Here is a 14,019-nt window from a genome sequence, read left to right on the forward strand (position 1 = left end):
AGAAATAGAAAGAAGAAGGGGAAGAGAATTCGAACTTTAATTAGATAAGGTTCGAATTGTGCATTTAGAAGGAGTGGTACTCCATAAATAGAAGGATGTGAGAAGGAGGGAAGAGGATTTTCGAAAATTCAATTAAAAAGATGTTGATAATTTTCGAAAACTGAAAGTGGAAAAGAAATCAAGTGATTTTTGAAAAAGATTTTTAAAATTAGAAGTCAAAAAGATTTGATTGAAACTATTTTGAAAAAGATGAGGTTAAAAAGATTTAATTAAAAATTTATGGTTTTAAAAAGATGTGATTGAGAAGATATGATTTGAAAACAATTTTAAAAGATATGATTTGAAAACAATTTGAAAAGATATGACTTTAAAAATTAATGACTTGCCTAACAAGAAAAGATATGATTCAAACATAAAACCTTTCTTAATAGAAAAGACAAAAAATGTTCAATCAAATCATTAATTGTTAGTAAGTATCTTTGAAAAAAGAAAGAAATTGATTTTGAAAACATTTGATTGAGAAGATATGATTTGAAAAAGATTTGGTTTTGAAAAACTTTGAAAACTTGAAAAAAAATTGATTTGAAAACAAAATCTTCCCCCTAGCACCATCCTGGCGTTAAACGCCCAGAATGGTATACATTCTGGCGTTTAACGCCCAAAATGCTACCTTTTTGGGCGTTAAACGCCCAACCAGGTACCCTGGCTGGCGTTTAAACGCCAGTCTGCCTTCTTCACTGGGCATTTTTGAATGCTCAGCTTTTTCTGTATAATTCCTCTGCAGTATGTTCTGAATCTTCAATTCTTTGTATCATTGACTTGAAAAGACACAAATTAAAAATATTTTTTGGATTTTTAATAATCAAAATGCAACAAGAATCAAATAACAATGCATGCAAGACACCAAACTTAGCAGTTTGTATACTACTGACACTAACAATATGAGAATGCATATGAGACACACAAAATACTTCAAGTCAATAGAGTTCAAAGATCAGAACACAAAAATCATCAAGAATTACTTGAGGATCCTTAAGACACATGAATGAATGCATGTAATTGACACCAAACTTAAGATGAGACACTAGACTTAAGCATGAAGCATCAAATATTTTTGGTTTTTATGATTTTGTAAATTTTTTTGTATTTTTCGAAAATTAAGTGGAAAAAGGTATCAAAATTCTCAATGAGAATTCCAGGAATCAGTGCAATGTTAGTCTAAGACTCCGGTCCAGGAATTAGACATGGCTTCACAGCCAGCCAAGCTTCCAAAGAAAGCTTCGGTCCAAAACACTAGACATGACCAAAGGTCAGCCAAGCCTTAGCAAATCACTGCTCCAAAAGCAAGATTGATACGAAATCAACAAGCTCTTGTGGTGATAAGTTGAAACCTCGGTCCAATCAGATTAGACATGGCTTCTCAGCCAGCCAGATTTCAACAAATCATCATGAAACTCTAGAATTCACCTTCAAGAATTTCGAAAAAAAAATACCTAATCTAAGCAACAAGATGAACCGTCAGTTGTCCAGCCTGAACAATCCCGGGCAATAACACCAAAAATTTGATGTTGTTGCCGGATCTTGGCACTGATGTTACCAAAGGCTTGCTCAAAACTAGAACAATCCCCGGTAACGGCGCCAAAAACTTGGTGCACGAAATTGTGATCACTACAACTTCGCACAACTAACCAGCAAGTGCACTGGGTCGTCCAAGTAATACCTTACGCGAGTAAGGGTCGATCCCACGGAGATTGGTGGTATGAAGCAAGCTATGGTCATCTTGTAAATCTCAGTCAGGCAGACTCAAATGTATAATGGTGATGAACGAAAATAACATAAAAGATAAAGATAGAGATACTTATGTATATCATTGGTGTAAGAGCTTCAGACAAGCGTATGAAGATGCCTTCCCTTCCGTCTCTCTGCTTTCCTACTGCCTTCATCCAATCCTTCTTACTCCTTTCCATGGCAAGCTCGTGTAGGGTTTCACTGTTGTCAGCAGCTACCTCCCATCCGCGCAGTGAAAGCTAATGCACGCACTCTGTCACAGTACTGCCAATCACCGGTTTGGTTCCCTCCCCTACCGGAATAGAATCACTCTTTTGCGTCTGTCACTAACGCCCAGTAGGTTACAGGTTTGAAGCACGTCACAGTCATTCAGTCATTGAATCCTACTCAGAATACCACAGACAAGGTTTAGACCTTCCAGATTCTCTTGAATGCCGCCATCAGGTCCTGCCTATACCACGAAGATTCCGATTAAAGAATCCAAGAGATATTCACTAAGCCTCAGATGCTTGTAGAACAAGAATGGTTGTCAGTCACCTTGTTCATGGGTGAGAATGGTGATGGGCGTCAATCATCACCTTCATCATGTTGAAGAACAAGTGATATCTTGGATAAAGAACAAGCGGAATTGAATAGAAGAACGATAGTAATTGCATTAATACTCGAGGTACAGCAGAGCTCCACACCTTAATCTATGGTGTGTAGAAACTCCACCGTTGAAAATACATAAGCATAAGGTCTAGGCATGGCCGAATGGCCAGCCTCCCATTGATCTAAGAACTAGATGTCCAAAGATGATCTAGAGATCTAAAAGTGATCAAAAGATTTTTTATACAATAGTAAAAGGTCCTACTTATAAGAAACTAGTAGCCTTGGGTGTACAGAAATGAGTAAATGACATAAAAATCCTCTTCCGGGCCCACTTGGTGTGTGCTTGGGCTGAGCAATGAAGCAATTTCGTGTAGAGACTCTTCTTGGAGTTAAACGCCAGCTTTGGTGCCAGTTTGGGCGTTTAACTCCCATTTGGGTGCCAGTTCCAGCGTTTAACGCTGGGATTCCTTGAGGTGACTTTGAACGCCGGTTTGGGCCATCAAATCTTGGGCAAAGTATGGACTATTATATATTGCTGGAAAGCCCAGGATGTCTACTTTCCAACGCCGTTGAGAGCGCGCCAATTGGGCTTCTGTAGCTCCAGAAAATCCGCTTCGAATGCAGGGAGGTCAGAATCCAACAGCATCTGCAGTCCTTTTTGGTCTCAGGATCAGATTTTTGCTCAGGTCCCTCAATTTTAGCCAGAAAATACCTGAAATCACAGAAAAACACACAAACTCATAGTAAAGTCCAGAAAAGTGAATTTTAATTAAAAACTAATAAAAATATACTAAAAACTAACTATATCATATCAAAAACATACTAAAAACAATGCCAAAAAGTATACAAATTATCCGCTCATCAGATTGGCATCCATAGGAACTCAGAATTCAGATAGTATTATTGATTCTCCTAGTGTAGTATGTTGATTCTTGAACACAGTTATTTTATGAGTCTTGGCCGTGGCCCTAAGCACTTTGTTTTCCAGTATTACCACCAGATACATAAATGCCACAGACACATGACTAGGTGAACCTTTTCAGATTGTGACTCAGCTTTGCTAGAGTCCCCAGTCAGAGGTGTCCAGAGCTCTTGAGCACACTCTTTTTGCCTTGGATCACGACTTTAACCACTCAGTCTCAAGTTTGTAACTTGGACCTGCATGCCACAAGCACATGGTTAGGGACAGCTTGGTTTAGCCGCTTAGGCCTGGAACTATTTCCTTAGGCCCTCCTATCCACTGATGCTCAAAGCCTTGGATCCTTTTCACCCTTGCCTTTTGGTTTTAAGGGCTGTTTGGCTTTTATTCCTTTTGATCCAAATTTTTTTTTACTGCTTTTTCTTGCTTCAAGAATCAATTTCATGATTTTTCAGATCATCAATAATATTTTTCGTGTTCCTCATTCTTTTAGGAGCCAATATTCATAAAATTCAAGATAAAAATTATGCACTGTTCAAGCATTCATTCAGAGAACAAAAAGGATTGCCACCACATGTAATTAATTATAATTTTTATTATTAAGAACTCGAAAAATATAAATTACTTCTTTATTCTAAAAATCTACTACTTTATTCATGCTTGATGATGATGAGAAAAATAAATTATAACTTAATTGGAAATAAAATCAAAATAGATATACTAATTACTACTACTACTACTACTATATATCTCCTAAGGTAAATTTCTATAATAACACTATCACAGAGTTAAAGCAAAAAAAAAAAAAAATTGGAACTCAACAACCTGTTGTTTTGAGGAGTAGATGTTCCTCTAATCTGTGGGGTACTTTTTAAGGATTAATTTTTGGCGCTTCAGCTCCCTTAGATCACGCCCTTGCTCTTCCTGTTCCTTAAGCAGTTTGCAAAGCATGCTACTTTGATTGTTCTGTTCTTCCTTTGTTTGGTCCATAGCTTCTTGCAATTTGGAAATAGAAGCCTCAAGATGTTCCCAATATTCAAATTGAGGGAGTTTTGGGAGGGCTTCCTGTGCTCTCCTCTTGACTGAATCATTCTGTAGCTGTTGTCTGTCCATTGATATTCTAGTGATTGGCCTCTCAACTGAGATATACTCTGTTATTCCCATCTTCACTCCGGCATCTTTGCAGAGCATAGAAATTAAGCTTGGATAGGCCAATCTGGCGTCCTTGGAATTCCTGTTTGCTATTTTGTATAGCTCACATGAGATCAGTTGATGGACTTCTACTTCTTTTCCCAACATGATGCAGTGAATCATTACTGCTCTTTTAATGGTAACTTCAGAATGGTTGCTGGTGGGCAAAATGGAACGCCCAATGAAATCCAGCCAGCCTCTGGCTACTGGTTTTAGATATTCTCTTTTGAGTTAAATTAGGGTGCCAGTCGTGCTGGTGGTCCACCTGACTTCAGGGATGCATATATCCTCTAGAATCTTGTCTAGACCTTTATTTACCCTCATCATTCTCCTATTAAAGGAGTCTGGGTCATCTTTCAGTTGAGGAAGCTTAAATATCTCCCTGATCTTGTCAGGATGGGTATGAACAATCTTCCCTCTGACTAAGGTCCGATGGTCATAGAGAGCAGCTCCAATTATTCTTTGCCTGTCTGTCTGCCATAGATTAGCATAGAACTTCTGAACCATGTTCCTTCCCACTTTCGTTTCAGGATTGGCCAGAATTTCCCAGTTCCTATTTCGAATTTGCTCTTGGATCTCCGGATATTCATCTTCTTTCAGATCAAATTTGACTTCCGGGATCACTGATCTGTGACTCATTATTTTGTAGTAATGGTCTGAATGTTCTTTAGTTAAGAACTTCCCTTGATTCCAAAGTGGCTTTGGAGTATTCTCTTTCTTGCCTCTTGGGGTGGGTTGTTTTCCTTTAGGAGCCATGATCTTAATGAGTATGTTTTTGTGATCACGGATAACCACACCAAACTTAGAGCTTTGCTTGTCCTCAAGCAAAAGAGAAGAAAGGAGAGGGATAGGAGGAGAGCAAGTGTGGCATGGTGAGGATGAGAGGGGCGCCGAATTCAATATATAGGGAGGGGGTGGGAAATTTCAAAAATAAGAAAAAGATAAGATAGAAGATATGATTTATAAAAGATAGATATGATAAGAAAAAGATATAGTTTAAAAAGAGAAAGATATGAATAATATTTAAACAGATAAATCTGAATTTTTAATTTTGAAAAATATTTTAAAAAGATAATTGAGTTTTGAAAACAAACTTAAAAGAGTTGGATTGGATTGGAAAACAATTTGTCTTTATGGATTAAGATATATTTGATATTTTTGAAAAAGGGATTTTAGAAATTAGGGTTCTTAGAAAACTAATTTGATTTTGAAGGATGACATTTTGAAACATGTTTATGCAAGAAATCATGGATTGAAACATAAAAATTTAGAAAAATTGTAAAGAAAAACGAATTTTACCTCCTCCCCACCATCCTGGCGTTAAACGCCCAAACGATGCATGTTTTGGGCGTTTAACGCCCACATGCTGCTTCTCTTGGGCGTTCAACGCCCAACTGATGCTTCTTTCTGGCGTTGAACGCCAGGAAGTCCTTTGTCACTGGGCGTTTTTCTGAACGCCCAGGATGCTGACAATCTGGCGTTAAACGCCCAGAAGGTGCTTCTTTCTGGCGTTCAACGCCCAGAAGATGCTCCTTTCTGGCGTTTAACGCCCAGATGGCTACCCTTACTGGCGTTGAACGCCCAGTGGGTGCTTCTTTTGGGCGTTCAACGCCCAAAATATTTCTTACTGGCTTTTTTCACGCCAGTGAGCTTCCAAATTTTCCTGTAACTCTGTGAATTCAATCAATTGCTATTTTTACCCTTTGAAGATACTTGGACACATACCTGTAAAAAAGGAAATTTATTTAATTAGTAAATAAACTCTGTAAATGGCTGGGTTGCCTCCCAGCAAGCGCTTCTTTATTGTCTTTAGCTGGACTACCACTGAGCTCTAAGTAAGTCTCAATTTCGAGCATTCTTGCTCGAAGTTACTTTCAAGATAATGTTTAATTCTCTGTCCATTAACAATGAACTTTTTGTTAGAGTCATTATCCTGAAGCTCTACGTATCCATATGGTGATACACTTGTAATTACATATGGACCTTGATGACAAGTCATCATATACCCATTTTTCAAGCTAATTTCACTTGTTTTGTTAGCATTTATGCACTTTCTTGCATCCTAAGTAAGTGATTTGGAGTGAAAATGCATAACTTCTCTAAATCAAGCAACCACCATGAAATTAATGTTAAATCATGAGGTTTAGGCTAATTTTGATTGAATTTTAATTGATTTATAAGCCTCTTGAATTTAGTAATACTTTGAGTGGTTGTTTGGTTTATTGTAGGTGAAGAAAAGAAAAGAAAATGAAAAGCGTGGCCTAAAAAGTGTAACACAAGAAAAGGAAAGCGTGGCAAAGGAGAGGAGAAGCGTGCCGCAACTAATGGGGGAAGCAACATTGCCCTCCACAAGGGCACACTGCCCTCTAGGAGGGCAACATTAGGTGACCAAGCAAAGGAAGGAAATTCTGCCCTGCCCACTCCAAGGGCAGAGCACAAAATGTGCCTTGGAACCAAGAGAAAGAAAACCTTGCCCTGCCCTTGTGGAGGGCAGAATCGGGCTCTACAAGGAAGAAATTCAACAAAAAATATCACCCATGCATGCCACAAGGTTCGAACAAAGAACCATGAGGAAGCCAAGCTCTAAGACCCATTGCCGTGCCAAGAAATCAAGAAAATTAATGAAGCGTGTGTATCCGCCCAGGTTCGAACTCGAGACGTGAACAAAGGAACATTGCCCTGCCCTTGGCGCGGGCAGGGCAGCATTTGAAGTGGCGCACCAAGAAGCAAAACGCGCGCACCAAGTTTTGTTCCTGGCAGCACCAACCGCGCGCACCAACGTCCCTGGCGCATCAAACTTTTCCTGCCCTGCCCTTGGCGCGGGCAGGGCAGCGTCCCACGCACCAACGCGCATCGCGCGCAACCTTGACCGCACCAACTCGCACATGGCCGCACCAAATCCACGCACCAAGCTTCAATTTTCTGCCCTGCCCTCCACAAGGGCAGGGCAGCCTCCTGGGAGTGATTTTTTGGGCCAAAATTCAAATTAAAAATCCATTTCTTCACCAATTCAAAAGCCCATCCAAATCCCAAAATCCAAGAATAGAAAGTGTATAAATAGAAGCTAGTTTGATGTAATTAGGATCTTTTTGGACCCATTCTTGACTTTTACTTGGAGCTTTGAATTTTTACTTTTATTTTGGGAGCTTTTGAACACTTTCTTGGTGACGAACCGAGAATTCTGAGAATTGGGAGGAGAATTGATCTCTCTTCTTCCTCATTCTTGCTTTAGCAATTCTAATCTTCTGTTTTTGAGTTTTGGGTGTGAGAAATTGAGGAAATTCTGTCTCAATTCCCATTCAAATTCTCTTCAACTCTTTTTCTGCATAATTGAATCTGTTTCCATTCCCTTTACTGCTTCTTCTTTAATTTTCTGTCAATTACTTTGTTAACTTGGATCTAGGAAGGCAAATAGAGATCTAGGCTCTGCTACCTAGTCTCTTGAGACCTGAGACCCAAATTTTACCTTTGGTTCATCTGTGAACCTCTGCTGCATTTTATTTCTTTGCTGTTTAAATTCTCATTGCTCCTAATTCAAGTTCTGCTCTCTTAATTGTTGCAATTTACTTTTCCTTGGTTTAGATCCTGCAATCCCTGTCCTCAATTCCCTTTTACTTTCAAGCAATTTATATTTCTTGTCATTTAAGCTACTGCAATTTACCTTTCTTGCACTTTAAGTTTCAGTCATTTAGTTTCTTGTTCTTTAAGTTTTTGTAATTTTACTTTCCTGCTTCTCAATTTACTGCATATTTCCCTTTTCCCTTTACATTTACTGTCATTTATTTTATGTTAAACACAAATCACTCAACCAACACTTGATTCGCTTGACTAAACCACCCACTAAACTAAAATTGCTCAATCTTTCAATCCCTGTGGGATCGACCTCACTCATGTGAGTTATTATTACTTGATGCGACCCGGTACACTTGCCGGTGAGTTTTGTGTTGGATCGTTTTCCACACATCAAGTTTTTGGCGCCGTTGCCGGGGATTGAAATAGATTGACAATGATTAAGTGAAGTGGAGGTCTAGATTAAGCATTTTTCTTTTCTGTTATTCTAATTCTTACTAACATACTAACTGTTTGAATTTTTGCTTAAACTAACCAAAACCTCATTCTAGCAATAGATTGGAGTTTCATTGATTTTCTGGGTCTGTGTGTTTATTGTTGTATGTTTGTATGTCAGGTATAGGAAGATCTTCCCCTATTATCTCTGAAATTGATCAAAGGACTCTTCGGAGAATAAGAAGAGCTGAAAGAGGGAAGAACATTGTTGGAGAAGAAGAATCTGAGGAAGAATTCCAAGACATGGAAGGAGATACCAATCAACCAGGAGAAGGAGCCAACAACAATCAACCACAGAGAAGAGTCTTGGCTTCATACACATTTGCAAATGCAAAGCATTGTGGGAGTAGCATTCTTCCTCCCAATGTCAATGCAAACAATTTTGAACTCAAGCCACAACTCATAACTCTGGTTCAAAACAATTGTTCTTTTGGAGGAGGGCCTTTGGAGGATCCAAATCAACATTTGTCCACCTTCTTGAGAATCTGTGATACAGTGAAAACAAATGGTGTACCTCCTGATAGCTACAAGTTGCTGCTCTTCCCATTCTCTCTCAGAGATAAAGCCACTCAATGGCTAGAGACCTGTCCAAAAGAAAGCATCAACAACTGGGATGACTTGGTGAGCAAGTTCCTTGCCAAATTTTATCCCCCTCAAAGAATCCTAAGGTTGAAGACTGAGGTTCAAACGTTCACTCAATTGGAGGCTGAGAACTTATATGAAGCATGGGAGAGATATAAGGCTTTATTGAGGAAATGTCCACCAGAGATGTTCACTGAGTGGGATAAGTTGCAGAACTTCTATGAGGGACTCACTCTTAAAGCTCAAGAAGCTCTTGATCACTCTGCAGGAGGATCATTACAACTCATGAAGACCACAGAGGAAGCTCAAAACCTCATTGATATGGTGGCCAACAACCAATATTTCTTTGCTCATCAAAGACAACGCCAACCATCACAGAGAAGAGGAGTAATGGAGTTGGAAGGGGTTGATTCTATTCTGGCCCAGAACAAGATGATGCAGCAACAGATCCAACAACAATTTGAACAAATGGCCAAAAGGATTGATGGCTTGCAAGTGGCAGCAGTGAGCACCACAAGCCAACCTCCAACTACTTGGGTGCAAAGTGAAGAAACTCAAGAGGAGCAACAACAAGAGCAAGTCCAATACATGCACAACCAAAATCCTGGAACAAATGAAGTCTATGGGGATACTTATAATCCATCTTGGAAGAACCATCCCAACCTCAGATGGGGAGACAACCATAATCAAAACCAACAACCATGGCAAAGAAACACAGGACAGAACAATTGGAAAAACACAAACTCCCAGCCAAACACTAACCAAAACTCATACAGAAAACCACAAAACAACTACCCAAATTCTAACCAATACCCACCCAATAACCAACCAACTAACCAAAACACTTATCATCATTCATCAACACCCCAAAATCAACCCATATCACAAGACTCACAAAGAATCACCAATCTAGAGCTGCTCATGGAGAAACTGATGAAGAACCAAGAATTGACAACAAAGAACCAAGAAGCCTCCATGAAGAACCTAGAGAGGCAGATTGGACAAATTTCCAAGAAGATTTCTGTTGAAAAACCATCAAGTTCACTACCTAGTGACACCATTCCCAACCCAAAGGAAGAATGCAAGGTTGTGCAACTAAGAAGTGGAAAAGTGTTAACAGATGGTAACCAAGGAGCAACAAAGAAGCTTATAGAGAATGACACTGAGCCAACAAAGAATGATGAAGCCATCAACAAGGATATGATAAGCAAGAATGCTCCAGCAAAACTCACAGAAGAGAACAACAAGCCACAGAATTTGAAGAAAGGAAAGAAGATCTTGGAGGAACCACTTCCAAAACAACAGCAAGTGGAGAAGAGCTCAACACCACCATTACCTTATCCACATAGATTTCAAAAGGAAACAAAGGATCAGCACTTCCACAAATTTCTTGAGACTTTCAAGAAGTTGGAAATCAACATACCTCTGGCCGAGGCATTGGAACAAATGCCTTTGTATGCCAAGTTCTTAAAGGAGCTCATTAACAAGAAGAGACAGTGGAATGAAAAAGAAACGGTGATGCTCAGTGAGGAATGCAGTGCACTCATTAAAAAGGGACTCCCTCCCAAGCTTGAAGACCCTGGAGGTTTCTTCTTACCATGCACTATTGGAAACCTATTCATCAACAAGGGGATGTGCGATTTAGGAGCAAGCATAAATCTAATCCCATATTCTTTAGTGAAAAAGCTTGGCATAGAGGAGGTGAAACCAACAGAGATGTCTTTGGAATTGGTGGACCAATCAATAGTATATCCTAAAGGGCTGATTGAGAACCTTTTAGTCAAGGTTGACAAGTTTATCTATCCAGCAGACTTTGTGATCCTGGATTCTTCAGAAAATGGAAGTGACTCCATAATACTCGGTCGACCATTTCTGGCCACTGCTAGAGCCATTGTGGACATGGAGCAAGGAGAGCTAACCCTCAGGTTGCATGAGGAAAGCATCATCCTGAAAGTCTTCCCAGAAGTACAGAGGGACGAAGAAACAAGCAAAATGAGTGATGATCTCCTTCCAAAGCAATCAACTGAAAAGGAAGTGGAACAGAAAAACAAACAGATGCAAGAAGAAAAAGGGATTCACAAGGAAGCAGGGGTGATTAGCAAGAAGGAAGGCATCACAACTCAAGTAACTGTCAAGAAAGGAAGATCAACAAGCAAGAAAAAGATGAAGAATAAGAAAAAGGCTCACAAAGGGTGGAAGAACAAGAAAATCCCAACTGAAGGATTCTCTAAGGGTGATAAGGTGCAACTGGTATATCAACAGCAGGGAGCAAAAGATTATTACACTGTCAACCAAATACTTTCTCTTGAGCACATGGAAATTGAACATCAAGGCACACAAAGAAAGCTGACAGTGAGAGGTGACAAGTTGAGACATCACCAACATCAACCACCTTAAAGGGAGGTCAATGTCAAGCTAATGACAATAAAAGAGCGCTTCATGGGAGGCAACCCATGGTTTAAGATTTCTGTCTTCTCTTTTATTTAATAAGCTATGATTCCTCTGAATATGATTTTGAACTTTCATGCCTAATGACTGCATACATTGTTTTAAAGCATGTGTCAAACTTTTAAGTTTGGTGTCCCTTAAGGCACACTTAATTTTTGCTTTTCAAAAAGAAAAGGGAGTCATTCTTAGAACATATGCATAATTCTTTTAATGAAGCATATGACCAAACACTAAGTTTGGTGTCTGCATGGGCAACAATGCTCAGAGGATTATTTTCCAATCATGAACTCAAAACCATACAGACAAGGGATCATACATCAATAATTTTTTTTTTAAATGCATCAATTGTGAGATTGGTTTGCAATTGCTAAGCCATCCCCTAAATAAAAGATAAGTTTGGTGTTCACCAACCTTTAACATCTTTAATTAAGGGACACAATTGACCACAAAAATATTTTTCATAATAATAAACAAAACAAAAAAAAATTTTTTTTTTACAAATTAATTGCCAACGGCCATATTAATGATCTAAGGCTAGCTATCTTGATTCTTGCAGGAGAAAAAGATTAAGACAAAACTCAAGGAGGGGCCACGGCTAGGAGGAGTTATGTGAGGAAGGTCACATGTGCCTAGGAGAACGAGTTCATGGGGAACAAAATCTGCATGCATGCATCCTTGGACACTTAAATACATGCAGCCAATAGGAGGAGGATCCTCGTCAAACCTCAACCATGCATGCAGACCGTCCATTCCATGAGTCCTTGAGATGACCAACTCAATCTCAACCCTTCATGAACACTAACGGTTCCTTCTTCATTCATTCATTGTGGTTTTGTTGGGAAGATTGAAGACATGGCCTATAAATAGCCGCTGCACCAACATAGTATACATATTCTCATTCAAGCCACTCTCATATGAAAACCATATTCTCTTCCACTTCTAAAACCAACATAATTCCCTTACCTAACCGAACCAAAATTCACCCCAAACATAACACATATTTCTTCTACTCTCACTTCCTCTTTCTTTTCACTTTAATTTTCAATGGCCTCCTCAAGCTCAAAAAGAAGGTCAGGAAAAGAACCCATGGTAACCGAACCTCCATCATTTGATGCAAGCAAGTTTAGATCCCAATTCCATGAAGGGAGATATCATAGGTTCATGGAGGCAAAGAATGTCATCTATGAGAAAGGCCTTGATTTGAGGGAAGGAGAATACCCCATCATGAGGCAAATTACTAGAGAAAGAAGGTGGGAACTCTTGTGTGCTCCTCTGACTGACATCAGTGCAGTAATGATTAGGGAGTTCTATGCAAATGCTGCAAAAGAAAGCAAAAATAGTGCTCCCTACACAAGTTATGTCAGAGGGGTTGAAGTGAGTTTTAGCCCAGCTGCTATCACAAGAGCTCTCAAGTTGAGAACCATAACCTATCCAGAGCTTAGTTATGAGGCCAGATTGCAACGGGAAAATAATCCTGATGAAATTCTGCAGGGGTTATGCATGGAGAATACTGATTGGGAAAGAGATTCAAAGGGAGTTCCAAGTCACATAAGGAGGATAAATCTTACTCCTGTGGCTAAGGGATGGTATGAAATAGTAAGGAGGTCTATCCTTCCTACTGGAAATGCATCTTGGGTCACAATCAAAAGAGCACTCTTGACATACTGCATCTTGCATGGAGGTGAGATCAACCTTGCACAACTCATAGCTGATAGTATTCAAGAAATGGCCGACAGCACAAGCAAATCAAAAGGTCTTGGACATCCAAGTACCATCCTCAGGCTATGTAACAAAGCCAACGTAATCTTTGAAGATGAGGACACAACAAAAGTGAAAGTAGGAAAAGGAATCACCAAGAAAAGCATGGAGGGAATTAATGAAGAAGAAGACCAAGAAGGGGTAGTAGCTCCTAGACAAAGGAGATCACAAAGAGAGGAAGGACGAAATCAAGCTTATAATGCCATAGATATGAGCCAATTGCAAAGATCAATTGAAGAACTATCTCAGCAACTCATGCTGGCTCAACAAGGTCAAAATCAACTCATGCAGGCTCAACAAAGCCAAAATCAGGAGGGCCAAGTGCAATATCGAGAGCCCCATCCAGAGTTTATGGAGCAATTTTTGAAAGAAAAAGAGGAACGGGAAGCTTGGCAGCGTCAAATGGAGGAGAAACAAGAGAGATGGCAACAACAAATGATGACTCAGCAGCAAGAATTTCAAGCACAGATTCTTGAAGGACAAAAAGAGCAATACAAAGAATTCAAAGAATCATATGATAAGCTGTATTTTAGTCAAGCTAAAGCAGAGGAATATAGTCACAACCTGTATCAATGGAAGAATGTTCATCATACCATGGGAGAAGCTAGACATGTACAAAGAATGGAGTATGATGAAAACATGCAAGCAAGGTTGGAATACTTGACCCACAATTTGCC

The sequence above is a fragment of the Arachis stenosperma genome, chromosome 7 (genome assembly GCF_014773155.1).
Source record: "Arachis stenosperma cultivar V10309 chromosome 7, arast.V10309.gnm1.PFL2, whole genome shotgun sequence".
Lineage (NCBI taxonomy): Eukaryota > Viridiplantae > Streptophyta > Magnoliopsida > Fabales > Fabaceae > Arachis > Arachis stenosperma.